Source organism: Thalassophryne amazonica, chromosome 18 (genome assembly GCF_902500255.1).
Source record: "Thalassophryne amazonica chromosome 18, fThaAma1.1, whole genome shotgun sequence".
Classification (NCBI taxonomy): Eukaryota; Metazoa; Chordata; class Actinopteri; order Batrachoidiformes; family Batrachoididae; genus Thalassophryne; species Thalassophryne amazonica.
The window spans coordinates 65,221,416-65,238,760 of NC_047120.1; positions in this window are offsets into that span (position 1 = coordinate 65,221,416).

Here is a 17,345-nt window from a genome sequence, read left to right on the forward strand (position 1 = left end):
TTTCTAAAATTTTGGATTTCACCAAACCTCCACAAGCACCAGATGGAGATATTTTGCTTGGCTGATGTGTCATGTGACCAAACCGCTCCAGAGTGGCAGCTCTTCCCATCATGTCTGCAGCCTTCGTATCAAGACAAAAAGCTTTGACAGCTGGTGCTTGATGTTTATCTTGATGCACACTTCACGAAGACACTGAACACCAGCACGCGGACATCCATTATTGAACGGCGGGTGGTTAGTTAGACTAAGACCCGGCAGATAAGGTGTCGCTCTGCCCTCATCCTCATGTAATCAGAGGTGATTTCCTGAGAAGGCCTCGGCAAGGTCACGGTTGGTAAATAGATGCTGTGAGTCACCGCCACAGTAAAGCTGCACCTGTTCACCTGCCTTGACAAATCACCAGGCTCTGCTCCAGCCAGCCCCCAAATTTGCAGCTCACTTAACATTTGACAAACTCACACAGAAGAGCAGTAAAACGTGATGCACAATCGCACATTTCTGCTCATCACTTCATTGTGCAAACGGAGGAAGACACGGTTGGGTTAATCCAGGGGACAAGCCGGAGTCAGGATTTGTGGTTTTCTGGAATCTGTGTGTGTGTGTGTGTGTGTGTGTGTGTGTGTGTGTGTGTGTGTGTGTGTGTGTGTGTGTGTGTGTGTGTGTGTGTCTGAGCCAAATCCTCTGCTGCTTCACAAAACAAATCACAGCTAATCAAATAAGAGTCCTCAGCAGCGTGCAGACGCAAGAACATAAGAATAAGTGTGTGTGGGGGGGGGGGGTTGGAAGTCGAGTGGCCTTGAGAGCTCCTGGATAATAGTTGGGGGGGTTAGAAAGAGAACCACAACCTGCACAACCTTGAGTATAGATGCATGTCCATCACTGATTGAAGCACCACATATTGAGTTCTATTTATCTCTGTTTCTTTGCTTCTTTTTTTTTCTTTTTAAAAAAAAAAAATAAATCTACACTTCTTTTCTTTTAACACCAGAGAAGCATCAGCAGCCTTGATCCTGATGATGAAATATTTAACCTAAGGTTTAAAGTAATAACTAACAGCTGGCTGCAGCTTTCATCTATTTAATTAACAAACATGAAATAATTTTCTACCTTTTTATAACAAAGAAATGTGCTTCCACCATTTTAAAAATGTATTTTATTAGGGCCCGAGTAGGACAACGTCCTACGAGGATCCTATTGTAATTGTGCTGTTTATTATTAGGGCCCGAGTAGGAAAAAGTCCTATGAGGACCCTGTTGTGTGGGCCGCTGAAGAGGAGGTACTGCTGGCCCACCACCACAAGATGGCGCCCTGCTTGAAGTGCGGGCTTCAAGCACCAGAGGGCGTCGGAGCGACCAGGAGTGACAGCTGTCACTCATCATCCGTACCAGCTGTCACTCATCCACTACTCATCACCACCACCATAAAGGCCGGACTGCAACTCCACCTCCCCACCGAGAAATCAGCTACCATTCAGGTAACCTTCTCTGCTGACTCAAAACGTTGAGTGATAATCTGAACTTCTTTTGCAGCCGTTATCCTGTGGTGTTTGTCCTTATCTGTGGGATTGGTGTTTGGTGTGACAGCGACGGCTTCGCCTCACACCCCAAACCAGATAAGTGGTTTAGACAGGAGCTGCACGAGTGTGTGATTGGAGGTGGAGGTGCTCCCTCCTTTACTGAACACTGACTGTGGGATTACTGAGTGTGCGAACTCACACTCATCAGGACTGTCTCTGTTTTCTGCCAGCAGTACCGGGTCTTCAGGCGTCTTCTATCGTCGAGCCTGCCCACACGTCACCTGGTGTATGATTGACAGTCCACCATATTGTTATTGTCTGTACGTCGTTGTGCGATTCACAACATTAAATTGTTACTTTTGGCTTATCCATTGTCCGTTCATTACCGCCCCCTGTTGTGAGTCCGTGTCACGTCACTTTCACAACAGACCCTATTGTAATTGCGCTGTTTATTATTATTATTATTATTATTATTATTATTATTATTATTATTAGGGCCCGAGTAGGACAACATCCTACAAGGACCCTATTGTAATTGTGCTGTTTATTATGTATTTATTTATTTATTTATTATTAGGGCCCAAGTAGGACAACATCCTAAGAGGACCCTATTGTAATTGCGCTGTTTATTATTATTATTATTATTAATTATTATTATTATTATTATTAGGGCCCGAGTAGGAAAAAGTCCTACAAGGACCCTATTGTAATTGCGCTGTTTATTATTATTATTATTATTATTATTATTAGGGCCCGAGTAGGACAACATCCTACAAGGACCCTATTGTAATTGTGCTGTTTATTATGTATTTATTTATTTATTTATTATTAGGGCCCAAGTAGGACAACATCCTAAGAGGACCCTATTGTAATTGCGCTGTTTATTATTATTATTATTATTAATTATTATTATTATTAGGGCCCGAGTAGGAAAAAGTCCTACGAGGACCCTATTGTAATTGCGCTGTTTATTATTATTATTATTATTATTATTATTATTCTGCGCAAAATGAAATCGAAATTTCGGCCTTTTCCCATGCTCAAAAACTCACCAAATTTTGCAAGGTCATCCAGTCGGATCCGAATTTTGATATTTGGGGGGTCGCGCACATTGTCGCAGCGAAATCGTGAAATAGTGATTTGTTTAAAATTTTAACTGTGATGAGTGGTTGCCCCTGTATGCACATGCCCACATCTGGTCACAAGGGCACCCACTGGCCTCAGTAGGTGGTCGCGCGGAACGAGGGCCCGTATATGACTGCTTGCAGTCCTACTTTGTATTGTATTTCATTATTGTACAATTGTTTTTTTGTTTGCAATTGTGAAATAAAGATTATAAAGATTTGTTGATTGATTTTGTTGAATGGCCACACCCCAGTAAACCAATGCGGTTTACTGGGGTGTGGCCATTGCCGTGCAACAAGCAGCTACTTGGACCCATTTGTAAAAGTTAAGTAAAAGCAACGAGGACTTATGTTCATCCAAAGGACGTGGCTGACTTTTTAAAGCAAAAATACTACCTCTACTACTAAACCCTGACACGCCAAACAATATCACGTTCTGCAGCACGTGTGTTCTAGAGCATGTATGTACTAAAAAGCATGAAAATAGTGCCTGAAGTTAATTTTCAATCTCGCCTAGACCACAGTACAATATTTAACAATATTTAACAACACTGAAATAAACCAAGTTTGTGCAAACATATGACCAAAATACACATTTCTTGTATCTGGGCACCATCTTGCAAAAAATGATCGAAATCTTGAAAACACAAGTTATGACTTTTCTTTCTCTTTCTTTCTTTCTTTCTTTTTCTTTTTTCTTTTTTGTAAAAAGTACACCAAGAAGTAATTTGGTGCTTGTATCACAAAGGGAAAGACTCCTATGATACATACAACTATGCTATTATACTTTATACGCAGTTAGCGGTTTTGTTTATCTTGTTAGCTAGCTAAGTACAGTTGGCTTATTACCGGCTAATTTAACGTTAGCTCCTCTAACTATAGTTAGCTTATTTTCATTATTTACAGAATTTTTTTTACATGGTGTAGATTTTTAATTATTTTTCAGTTTATGGGTTCTTCAATAGATATCAACATATAGTACGTAGTTTGAAGTTTCCATTTTATAGCATATAGATTATGTATTTTGTCGTCCTATAGTAAGCTAGCAGGTTTTACTTTAAACAGATACCTAACATATTACATCATAGCTTCTGTTTCTATAATAATATAACCATATTTAAAGCTTAGCCTACTAGCTATAATTTAATTTTACTACTAGTCTACAGACTAAGTATACGTATACTACAATCTTCTCCTGTATTAATATTTTAGTATTAATATTTAGGTTTTAGAAGCTTACTCGTATAATATTATATAATAACCATATTTCTTGTATATGTTATTACCCTTATTATGTAAATATCACTTATATACATGAATTATATTTTCTTATTATATTTCTTATATTATTATGATATGTCCATATACTTGAGGGTAGGGAGAGTTCCCATGGGATAAAAAAAGCTTTTCAACCTACCATCCCTGGTTCTCAAGACCAGGAACCTAATAAGTGGCTCTACTTTACTCTATTCTACTCTTCTATTCTACTCTTCCTTTTTTAGATATTTAGATATACAGTAGTGTTCAGAATAATAGTAGCGCTATATGACTACAAAGATTAATCCAGGTTTTGAGTACATTTCTTATTGTTACATGGGAAACAAGGTACCAGTAGATTCTCACAAATCCAACAAGACCAAGCATTCATGATATGCACACTCTTAGGGTGATGAAATTGGGCTATTAGTAAGTAGAAAAAGGGGTGTTCACAATAATAGTAGCATCTGCTGTTGACGCTACAAACTCAAAACTATTATGTTCAAACTGCCTTTTTAGCAATCCTGTGAATCACTAAACTAGTATTTAGTTGTATAACCACAGTTTTTCATGATTTCTTCACATCTGCGAGGCATTAATTTTGTTGGTTTGGAACCAAGATTTTGCTTGTTTACTAGTGTGCTTGGGGTCATTGTCTTGTTGAAACACCCATTTCAAGGGCATGTCCTCTTTAGCATAAGGCAACATGACCTCTTCAAGTATTTTGACATATCCAAACTGATCCATGATACCTGGTATGTGATATATAGGCCCAACACCATAGTAGGAGAAACATGCCCATATCATGATGCTTGCACCACCATGCTTCACTGTCTTCACTGTGAACTGTGGCTTGAATTCAGAGTTTGGGGGTTGTCTCACAAACTGTCTGCGGCCCTTGGACCCAAAAAGAACAATTTTACTCTCATCAGTCCACAAAATATTCCTCCATTTCTCTTTAGGCCAGTTGATGTGTTCTTTGGCAAATTGTAACCTCTTCTGCACATCTTTTATTTAACAGAGGGACTTTGCGGGGGATTCTTGCAAATAAATTAGCTTCACACAGGCGTCTTCTAACTGTCACAGCACTTACAGGTAACTCCAGACTGTCTTTGATCATCCTGATGCTGATCAATGGGTGAGCCTTTGCCATTCTGGTTATTCTTCTATCCATTTTGATGGTTGTTTTCCATTTTCTTCCACGCGTCTCTGGTTTTTTGTCCATTTTAAAGCATTGGAGATCATTGGAGATGAACAGCCTATAATTTTTTGCACTTGCGTATAAGTTTTCCCATCTCCAATCAACTTTTTAATCAAACTACGCTGTTCTTCTGAACAATGTCTTGAATGTCCCATTTTCCTCAGGCTTTCAAAGAGAAAAGCATGTTCAACAGGTGCTGGCTTCATCCTTAAATAGGGGACACCTGATTCACACCTGTTTGTTCCACAAAATTGACGAACTCACTGATTGAATGCCACACTACTATTATTGTGAACACCCCCTTTTCTCCTTTTTTTTACCTAATAGCCCAGTTTCATAGCCTTAAGAGTGTGCATATCATGAATGCTTGGTCTTGTTGGATTTGTGAGAATCTACTGAATCTACTGGTACCTTGTTTCCCATGTAACAATAAGAAATATACTCAAAACCTGGATTAATCTTTTTAGTCACATAGCACTACTATTATTCTGAACACTACTGTACTTTAGTATACGTTAGTAGAGTTCTACTTTAGAAATGGAATATATTCTATAAGACATACCTTACTGAATTTTCATGCATTCATCTGCTCCACTATAGCATCATGCTCAGGAACTCGGACTAATTTTTAAACAGCCTGGATTTAAAGCTGGTACTTTTCGGTGTTCTACTGAAAGATGCACAATGTCAAAGTCATGCATTTCATGCATCATCACTTCCGAGTTGCAAAAAGCTTTGGGTCGATTCAGCCTCATGCAAGCAAACTATTATCAGAAACTACCCCTGGAGCTGGAACTAGAACACAAAAAGCCTGACAGGTCTGTACTGCAGCTGCATTGGAAAAGCACCAAAACAGGTTGGAGTTCTTCAACAGAAAAAGGAAGAAAACCTCTAAAAAATATGTGAAAAGAAGCCGAGACAGCAGCAACTAACTGATACGTATCGTAACTCGTAGCCGGTGAAGTAGTTTTGGCCGTGTAAAGTCAGAACTAAATGGTGCATGAAGCAGGCATTTCCTGGCACAGGCAGAAGGCAGCGGCAACACAGGCCACATCGAGGAGGTTGGTCCAGACTTGTTTTGTGCTCTTTGGCACTGACAATGACTCTGTGTGAGCGGCACAACTCCAGCACCAGGCTACAACTCTTCTTACGCTTTCGGGCCGTATTCGCCCTCCTGACACGCTGCCCTCTGGCTTGTCTTCTGTGGGTTGGTGTGTTTGTGTGGCAGCAGTCCACACAGCGCCCCCCCCCCCCCCCCCCCCCACACACACACACACCCGCCCCTCCAGCTGCCCCCTGTGACCACAGAGACCAAAGGTACTGAGCAAGAATTTCTTTTAGTGGCTGAGCCGTAGATGCCAGCAGGCACATAAATACACACGGCCAAAGATCAGAGATCTACCCTGAGATGGACAAAAAGCTTTATTAATCAATATTATTCCTAAAACGCCCAATCTGCTTTGCATTGGTTGGACTGTAGACAGTCACTGAAAAAGTCCAGGATACATTTGACAACATTCTGAATCAGAATCTCTTGTTTTATGTCTTTACATTTTTTAGACGATTTCCAGACATTAAAAGAAGTCTTATTACATCACAAAGCGCTTATTACATCACAAAGAAGTGGTGACAGGTTATAGTGGGAACCTCTGTTCTCTCTGTGTGTGTGTGTGTGTGTGTGTGTGTGTGTGTGTGTGTGTGTGTGTGTGTGTGTGTGTGTGTGTGTGTGTGTGTGTGTGTGTGTGTGTGTGTGTGTGTGTGTGTGTGTGTGTTTGCACCCTCATTTACACACCTGCATTTGTGTGCACAACAGGCCCAGTATAGACACAATTAGCACATCAAAACTGGAGCAAAGCGTGAGTGCTTTGTGCTGCGACGGCAAACCGCGGATCCAGCCGTCATTATTCAGCACCACGGTCAGACCACAAAACACTTAAGCTTTTGTTGGATGCTTATATTTAATGCACAGAGCAGTGATTGAGTTTTATTGGATGCAAACGTGCAACATGTGCACACTTTGACAATTTATCCATTCTACTAATAATCCCACTCACCATGCAACACCTCAGTCTTTTTAATTTAATTTACCGTCTGCAGTTCCTTTCAAAATAGAAGAGGCAATCTGAAGGAAGCCTCATTAGCATTTCATGCATAAACAACAGCCTTCTCCAAAGACAATTTAGGTGTATTTCCTGCCAAAGCCAGCCTCCTTCTGTCAAACCAATCTGCACATGCATTAATGGATGTTCACAATATTATTCAAGTCATTTTTTTTCCACCTTTGTCAACATGTGCCAAGGACTCGCAAAACCAGATGGGCAACAAATCCAGATGGGTTCCCTCAAGTGAGCACCACAGAACCGCTCCTGGATAGTCCACAAGTGCAAGTGGGACAAAAAACCAGGTAGCTCAGTGGATAAGGAACTGGCCTCCCACTATGTAGTCCTGGATTCCAATCCTTGGACAAGACACTTAATCTGCAGGGACCATCTTCCAAAAGTACCAGTTATTTGCCATTCAAGTCATTCCAGCAGTACCAAACCATCCTGGGAAGAGGCCTAGCACCAAAGACACCCAGTCATCACATTTATGTTATACATCGGCCTAGAGGTGACCCACTGCACAACATAACGTGACTCCCCTCCTTCCCCACTCCCAAGGATGACCAAACAGCAAAGGTCAGCAGTCCAAAATATAATAGATTTAATATTCAAATCAGAAAAAGACTTCAGGGTGAGAAAAGGCCAAAATAATAATAAAAAAATCTTTCAAGATCCTGCTCTTCCCAATTGATCAAATCAAACAGTCGTCTTACCCCCCCCCCCCCCCCCCCCGGAATAAACAGGAGAAAATGGCTTCTCATCCTTACTAACAAAGATATGGACTGCTTTCCAATACAACAAGTATTTACAATGGGGTTTGAAACCCTGCGTGATATTGCAGGATTTGACCACTTCCGGGGACAGCCTGCCAGTGTGCAACACAAACACAGCATCGCTTCACACGGGAAGATGGTGTACTGTTTTGATTTTGGCTGCAATCACTGAAGCGGTAGTGAAAAGTGTCATTTTTTTCGGTTCTCAGTGGAAAAGAGAAGATGGGGCAAATGGGAGAGGTTGTGCCAGTAAGTTTTAGCGAGATTTAATGTGAATAATGATAATGAGGCCGACCCCGGAAGTACAGTTTTTGTGTGATCTGCTCTTTCATTTAACCCTTTTATCGCCCACCATCAAATGAGACTACGGTGCCAAATAGTTACAAAAATGGGGTGTCCTCAGACACACACAGCATCAGGTTGGGAGCAGGGAGAAAGCGGACCACTTGGTGTTGGATGAACCCACTCTCACCGCAGTTCACTATGGGTTGGTGATGGGGGTACAAAAATGGGGCGTTTTTCATAAAGGGGGCATGAATTCATTTTGTGACGGGGGACACAAAATGTGGAGTGAAGGGGGGGTCTGGGGGGTCATGGTTAACATTTGGGGAAGGTACACACTGACACTGTGGTTTTGGTTAGAGTTAGGAGAAGGGGAAGATTCTAAATAGCAAAATTTAAAAGAAAAGTGTCATGAAAAGCAGGTGCTTTTCCTGACGGGGGCACGGAAAAAACATGAGATGGGGCTGGTTGGGTTCAGCCTTCCTTATAAAGCTGGTGCCTCCAGATGAACAGCGCCTCACTTAGGTGCGGAGGGTAAACACACTTATATGCCACAAACACATTAAATATGTTTGAGCATCAGACTTAAAAGTGTCACTCAGTCCACTTTAGTCCACTTCTGACTGATTTCTGTGACGAACACGCAAACACTGGATTCCTCAACAATAAAACAGGATTGATGGAAACATTGCAGATGTAACTATTACATCACCATGGAGGCAAATCAACAGAAAGTTTGTGATGAGGCTGTAGTGTCATCTCTCACGTGTCATCAATCTTGCTCAGGGGTTCCTCAGGGGCCATAAATTGGGATTAGGGCATTTTCCTGCTGCCATGGTTGACTTTGGGTCACATTGAGGGATCCAATTAGTGCGACACTTCTGTCACGTTCCCCATAAAGAAAAGCTCTGTGGCTATTCCCAATAAAGGGGGAGGAGAACCTCCTTCATATCTCCTAACGGGAGGAGCAAAGCTGGCTGATTCGTCTGTGCCTGACTCTAATCAGGAGCCAACCAGAGGGGTTTAGGATGGCAATAAAACCCAGAATCCACTATCTGTTCAAGTCGTTTTGCTCTTTGCCCTCTGCTGTCGCGCAAGCCAACCACAGAAGGGTTATAAACCATTTTAAGGGAAGTTGGCCCACAATGACAGCACAGCTGTGCTGCGTCCTTTGAGTAGGTCCGCGTGCTGGGCGGGCCACCGTGCTGAATAGAACCGCGGGTCTCTGGCTCCACACAGATAGCGTTATCTGAGTCGCCACTGGGCAGCGGGTGCAGCCTCGTACACAAACACTCAGCAGCAAGTGCACACATCAGCAGGCGTGCACACAAAGAACGCCGTGGCCCAACATGAGCTTCACGGCTGAATCGTGTCAACGTACAAACGGGCAGCGCTAAAACATGAGTGTTGACATCTGAGCGGGATTGACGCCAAAAAGCGTCAGCCGCTGAACTCTGACGTTCCTTCACCGGCCTGTTTGTCATTCAGAATAACTCAGAGCTCACGTGCGCGATAATCCCTGTTGGTTTTTACAATCCGAGTTATTCCAATCCATTTCTAGAGATCTCCACACACGACCTGCTGCCGCTGGGAGCCGAGAGCCACAGGGACGGCGATAAGCCGCATTTCTCCCTTTTCTGCCACAATTTCAATTAAAAAGAGATTTGAGGTGGAAAAGCACATTTCGTAGAGGCCACGGCACCAAAATCCTCTCAAAGATGAGCTGTGAGGTGAGATTGTGAGCGCGGCGCAACAATAATGAAACTTGTTTCATACGACAGACATGTTTAGTGCACGTTTTAAGTTTTTCACAGTCAACAAAGAAAAAATCGTGATTAGTACCAAAGCGAGGACAGATGGATGCACACTGGGCTTGAGCGTGCCGTGCGCCAGCCGCAGCGAGCGCGCGTACGGCAGGAGGAGCGACGCAAGAAACGGATCAATCAGCTGCAGCAGCTTCAACAAGCTGCCTCTCCTACACTGCAAAAAGTGAAACTTTGAATCAACTTTTTTTTTTTTAAATGACTAATTTGTTAGACCTAAATGCATTAGTTTGTCCCCAAAGTACATTTAAATATGGCCTAAACCTTAAATTATTAATTCACTTTGAGAGAAAGTTCTGTTTTTAAAAGTTGGCCCAAGTTTCTCTTTTTCTACTAACCTGTGCTGGCAGGCAGTACCACTTAGGGTCCTTTAATTGAGAGAGTGGCGACATGACGAGCCAAAATAAATAAATAAATAAATAAAAAGTCACGTGACTTGTGGTGCCATCTTGGTTCCAAAATAGCATTCATGGTTAATCTGTCTGCATGGAAATCCAGCTATTTTATTTATTTATTCGCTGAAAATGTCGGGTTGCTGTGCATTTAAAGGCACAAATAGACACAACAAGGGCTTCAGGATGTACAGATTCCCTTCAGATCTCAATTAAAGCACTCTAGGACCACTTATGGGAAGTAAACAACACTTATTACCCACCCTCAGTATACCATGACCTACACAAAATGTATGGTGGTCATCCCAGTGTGGTAGCTGTAGCCAGGTAGGGGTCAATGACAAAATTTAAAAATGCTCCAACCAAATCGAAAATTATACCACATTATTTGTCTGATCACAAAGATTCCAAAAAGGTATAGCTTGGATTATCTATGACTGAATGTTATGGGGTAAAAACAGCAAAAATAATGACAATTAAAAGGTCAGTTTCAGTTTGTACAGAGGCCAAAAGTTAAAGTTGCCCCAATTATGGTAAAAAGTGAAGCAATTTATTGATTGAGTTAATGGGGATTTTAAAAGGAATAGTCTGCATCATCTGTCATGGTTAGTATGCAAGTTATGGGGTAATATGTTATAAATGGACTGCATTTATATAGTGCTTTTCCATCTGAATCAGAAGCTCAAAACACTTTACAATGACGCTTCACATTCTCTCATACACCAATGTCAGGGTGCTGCCATGCAAGACCCTCACTACACACCGGGAGTAATTTGTGGAAGGACCTTGCCCAAGGGTCCTTAGTGGTTTCCCAGTCAAGCTGGGGTTTGAACTGAGGATATTCTGGTCTCAAGCACAAATGCTTAACCACTAGACCATCACCTCCCACATATGGCGCAGAGCCCAACGGGTGCCGCCAACCTTGTTTGACCTTTAATTTGGAGACTAAACATTCAACATGGTCAAAACTATTCCATTTATTAGTTTTAGGGTTTGTGTGCTGTACCTGCTGTGGCGACCCTGAACAATTGGGGTCGGCTGAAAGACCCACAAACACACAGATTGGATGTCCACCCACGGCCTGAAACATCATGAAGTCCTTCCATGAAGACATGAGAGGCACTGTGGTTTCAGGATCTTCTTTGATGTCCTATTGAAGCACACATTTGGGTTGGCCACTGAGGTTACCTACCACCAGACCAGGTCAGACTGTAAACTTTTCAACCTGTCTAGACTCAGTGCGAAGGCCAAAATTCGGGTGAAAATGCCTGTGCAACTTTCTGTTTGCAGATGATGCAGCAGTTGCTGCCCACACAGCGGCAGAAGTCCAGCGTCTTATGAGTCATTTCAGCAATGCTTGTGAACACTTTGGACTCACCATCACTCTGAAGAAGACATAGGTCATGGGACAAGATGCAGACTCTCCACCCACCATTACAATCTCTGGCCAAGAACTGGAAGTCACCCGTGACTTTGTATATGTGACATCGAGCTGAACAAGCACACTGCTAAGGCGGCCACCAATGTGTCCGGACTGACAAAGAGAGTATGGTCCAACAAGCTGAGAGAGCACACCAAGATCCAGGTCTACAGAGCCTGCGCCATGAGCACACTCCTGTATGGCAGCGAATTATGGAAAATACAGGCCTGACAAGTTCCGAAGCTCAACACTTCCCATATGCAATGTCTGGGATGCATCATGAACATTACATGGCAAGACACCCGCCGACAGTACCATCCTCAAGAGAGCTGGAATCCCAAGCATGTGCGCTATGTTGAAGCAGAGACATGTGAACTGGCTCAGAGTCATGTAGATCACATGGGCGATGGCAGAATCCCGAAATATCTTCTGTGATCTTCTGAGAAATGGCAAGGGGAAAGGCCCTGTAGGCAGAGTACAACTTCACCACAGAGTTGTCTGCAAGAGTGATATGAAGACTGTGAACATTGACCTGAACATCTGGGAGTGCACAGCTGTCTGACTGTGAAGGATGGCCTTTCCAAGTTTGAAGAGGCAGTCGCCCAGCAGCTCCCAGGCAAAGAGGCAGAGGACTAAGAAGGACAACCAGGAGAAATCGACCAGCATCACACTTTGCATCCGAAGGGTCCAACCACACCAGACGCTGTGGAAATCTATCCACGCAGAGAGCAACAACCCCATAGTCTCCCAAGACTGATACTGATGTGCCAACAACATAAAACAGGCAGGAACAAGCTTCCATAAATTCGTAGATTTATTATTCCTTGTTGCAAGTACAGACGTGTCAGCGTTGTTAAATATAAACCCTAACTTGTTCATCTCCTGAATGCACAACATGTTTTGACCTGACAATATAACCGGACAATGCAATGCATGTCTGATTATGTGCGTCATGTGGCGCAATAATAATATGATGTTCTTCTTTGTTTAATGACACCATTTATTGCATCAAGCCATGATTGCATTTTTAAACAGCTTTTTTTTTTTCTTTTTTTTTTTAAAGTACAAATGAAAACAAATTCAGATTAAACAATCTTTTTTTTTCAGTGTCGACATAAGAAAATTCTGCTTTCTTAAAAGGTGAATTTAAAAATCTGCTCATTTGTTCCCAAAACCATCAGAACCACTGTTCTCATACTGTATAAGTAAAGTCAGATTTGTGAAAATAAATCACAGAAATAAACAAATATACACCAAAATATTCAGGACAAAAAGAAATCCATCACCCTGCGACACTATATGGTTCTGATTCCACAGAAACACCAATTAACTGCATATTATTGATCAGAAATGTACTAAAATAGAATCAACAAGTGTTTAGCTTAAAAATACCTACTTGCATTATGTTGGTTATGTTAAAAAAAAGTCAAAGTAATGTACATCAACTGGATAATGATCAAGAAACTTCATAAAACGTGGATAAAACTGACGCTCATCAAAGTGCATAATGTTTGATTTGATGACAGACAAAAAGGCGATTTAAATTCTTTTAGCTTTACAATACATAACTGTAGACAGATGCCTAATTTCATGCTAAATACTTCAGTGAATACATAACATTAACTATATGACAGCTTTATAAGTAACTCATGACTAAACTCTAGGAAATATAATTTTTTTTTATCTCCAACCGATATGCTGCAAAAATTCAGCTTTCATTATCATGCAGAAACTCATTCACGCCATTGAAAATGAAAATTTTTTTCACCTTAAATTTAATTAAGATGATTTCTCATAATTATGAGAAGTACAATATGTAATAAATGTGACAAAAATATGTTTCATAATTAGAACACTGCCTTTTTAATTTTGACTGTTTGAAATTATGATCCTTTGATAACTCTTAATGACTTACCACGTATGACTTACTAACTCCCCAAAATGACTTTGCATCTTGTCATTAGGGTCTAGTTCACGATTATGAGAAAACACAACTTGATGAGAATAAAAAAATAATGTGAAGGCTTTATAACAAGCAAAATCAGCTTCCATACAGGCATGTCAGCAAAATGATTAATGCTAATGATCTCATTAGTTCCACTGCAAGAAATGTCGCTACAGAAGCTAAGAGCCACCATCAGTTACCTTTTTTTTTAACTCCACTGTTTTCAGGGAATATTATCCTATAATTTTCTCATGATCTTCCAGAAACAAAATTTTGTTTTCCTGAGGTAATGGAATAGTTTTCCTATAATCAGGAGAAAATGGTATTTGTTTTCCAAAGATGATGCAATAATTTCTTGCTATTTCTCAGAAGCAAAATTTTGTTTTCCTGAGGCAGTGGAATAGTTTCCCTACGTATAATCATGAGAAAATGGACTTGTTTTCCCAAGATAATGCCATAATTATCTTGTTATTTCTTAGAAACAAATTATGTTTTCCTGAGGTTATGGAATAGTTTCCTTATAATCATGAGAACATGTAATTTGTTTTCCAAAGATGATGCAATAATTTTCTTGTTATTTCTCAGAAGCAAAATTTTGTTTTCTTGAGGTAATGGAATAGTCTCCTTATAATCAAGAGAAAATGGACTTGTTTTCCTAAGATAATGCAATAATTTTCTTGTTATTTTTTAGAAACAAATTTTGTTTTCCTAAGGTTATGGAATAGTTTTCTTGTAATCATGAGAAAATGTCATTTGTTTTCCAAATATGATGCAATAATTTTCTTGTTATTTCTCAGAAACAAAATTTTGTTTTCCTGAGGTAATGGTATGCTTTTCTAATAATCTTGAGAATCTGACATTTGTTTTCCCAAGGTGATGAAATAATTTTCTAGTGATCCTGACAAAATGACAATTCCCAAGATAATGGGATAATTTTTGAGTTATCATAAGAAAATATCACATTTTCTCAAGATAATGGAATAATTTTCTCATCATTCCTGAAAAGCTTTGTTTTCCTGAAGTAATGGAATAATTCTCGTCACCTGTATTACAGGTAGTCTGTATCTCACTGTCAACATACATTATCTGTGACGTCATCCACGGCCAGTTAACTGATCAGAAAGATATTACACAATACGTTCCCCAAAATTGTGACACCACTTAAGCTGAAGCCTTGCTGGCTCTATTTGTAGATGATGTACGCTAATGTAAATACTTTCAAAAAGTGAGGCATGAAGCTATTTCAGCCTGCATCACACCATGATTCAACCAGAGGGATGTGATGATCAATATATACCTGCTCCTTTACCATGTCATAAACAACAATTATTGATAACTAGATTAAACATGCATGGGGCTATATCATCAGAAAATCATATAATCAGGAAAAAAACATTATATTTTCTTGAAATCACAAGAAAATTATTCCATTATCTCAAAAAACTAAATTATATTTTCTCAAGACCATTCAAAAATTATCAAATTATCTCAGAAAACAACTCAATGTAAAGATGATGTGATAATATTATTACATTACCTCAGGGGAAATGTTGCATTTTTGATAATGAGAAAAATATTACATTATATTGAGAAACCAAGACATCATTTTCTCAAGCTTGTAGCAAAAGTATTACATTATTACAGAAAAACTGTTAAGTTTACACAATATCGTGAGAAACGTCTCGCATTATCTCAGGGGACAAAAGTGCAAGATCACAAGAATATTACATTATCTCACAAAACAGTTACATTTACTCAAGATCATGAGAAACTTATAGCATTATCTCCAGGTGCAAAAGTTTAATTTTCTTGAGATCACAAGAAAATTATTGCATTACCTTGGAAAAACAAAATTATTTTTTGTTACTCAAGATCATGAGAAAATTATCAAATTATCTCAGGAAAACAGTTGTTTTCTATAGAGCTTAACGTCATGTTGCCTTATCTCAGACGAGAAAGGCTATTTTTCTTAAACTCATGAGAAAATTATTACATTACTTCTGGAAAAGTTGTCCTTTCTCAAGACCATGAGTATCTTATTGTATTATCTCAGGAAGGAAAAGTTACATTTTCTTGAGATTATGAGATATTTTTAACATTACCTTCAGGAAAACAATGGGGCTTTTTATTTTTATTTTTATTTTTTTACTGATGGCCACTCATAGCTTCTGAGTATTGAGTGTCTTAAACCCTTTCACTCACCAAATCAACAAATATCTGCAGTTTATCATTCAGTCCAGTTCATCACAAATGTCATCAGACTGTTTTATCAGTGATTAAAAAAACAATGCTTTCAAACTTAATTGATCCCGTTATTCAGCTCACATCCAAAGAAGCTGCTTCCCATCATTTCTTCTTCCATTTCACTTGACATCATAGTCTCACTTTGCTGTTGGTTAGTGATTAAACTACGCCATGTTTCGGTAAACATACACGTGGCTCTATATACCCAATCTCACGCTGGAAATCAACGTTTCCTAACATACATTCTTTTTAGCATCTACAGCCAAAAAGATTCAGGAACTATCAGAACATTAGCAACAAATTTAGCTGTCTTATAATGCTTAAAAAAAGAGAAAACACTTGTATCTGCTGGGGACCGTTTTCCTCATAGCATGCTTGCGTTTGCATTCCAATGCTAACACCAGATGTAGCTATATGTGCTAACTGCTGCTATATCCAGGCACCACTTTCACACTATTAGTGATTTTGGCACATGGTCAAATTTAATAGCAAGAAAATGTTGCACTGCTAGCCAACTAAAGATGTGTTTATGCTAATTATTTTTGTTTAGCCAACTTGGAGAATTTGTTGAGTGCTAATAAGCTAAAGCTAAATGTTGAGCACTGAATTCACAATGTGGTGTATGATCGTGAGTTGTTGGATCAATTTAATATGATTTCATGACTTACAGCAAAAACTCTTGTATGGAGTGAGTTTGTTCTCATCAAAGATTCATGGTAAAATGTAAAATATGCATGTATTTTTTAGTCAAATTCGCACATATCCCATATATTCCACACTGGGAGGCAGTGTTGACATCACTTCCAACAAGATATCAGATCATGTGCAGAAATAAAATTGGTAAGTCATCTTTTACTTATTGTTATTGTTAGGGTTACTAACCAAAACAAAAAGGAACATTAAATGCAAAAATCGCATTTTTCCCTCCCCTCGGAAATTTATAGCAATATACACAAAATATGGAGCTTAATTTTTCATAGCAAACTAAATGTGTCATGAGAAAATGTGTGATTTCACGTGAGCCTGCCGACGTTAAACTACTGGATGGCTAACAATGCTCGCAAACGTGAAAATGGTAGAAGTTGGCCATTGTAGCGAATCAAAAAAATTTAGAACAACAAATGCGACATTTAACAAATCAAGTGTGTTTGACCTTGTGATGACATCAGTGAAAATTTTCTATAATCATTTTGCACACACAAAATTTTACTTTGGCTTGTCACTGTTCTTCTGCAATGTTTTGATCCTTTGAATAAGATAAAGAAT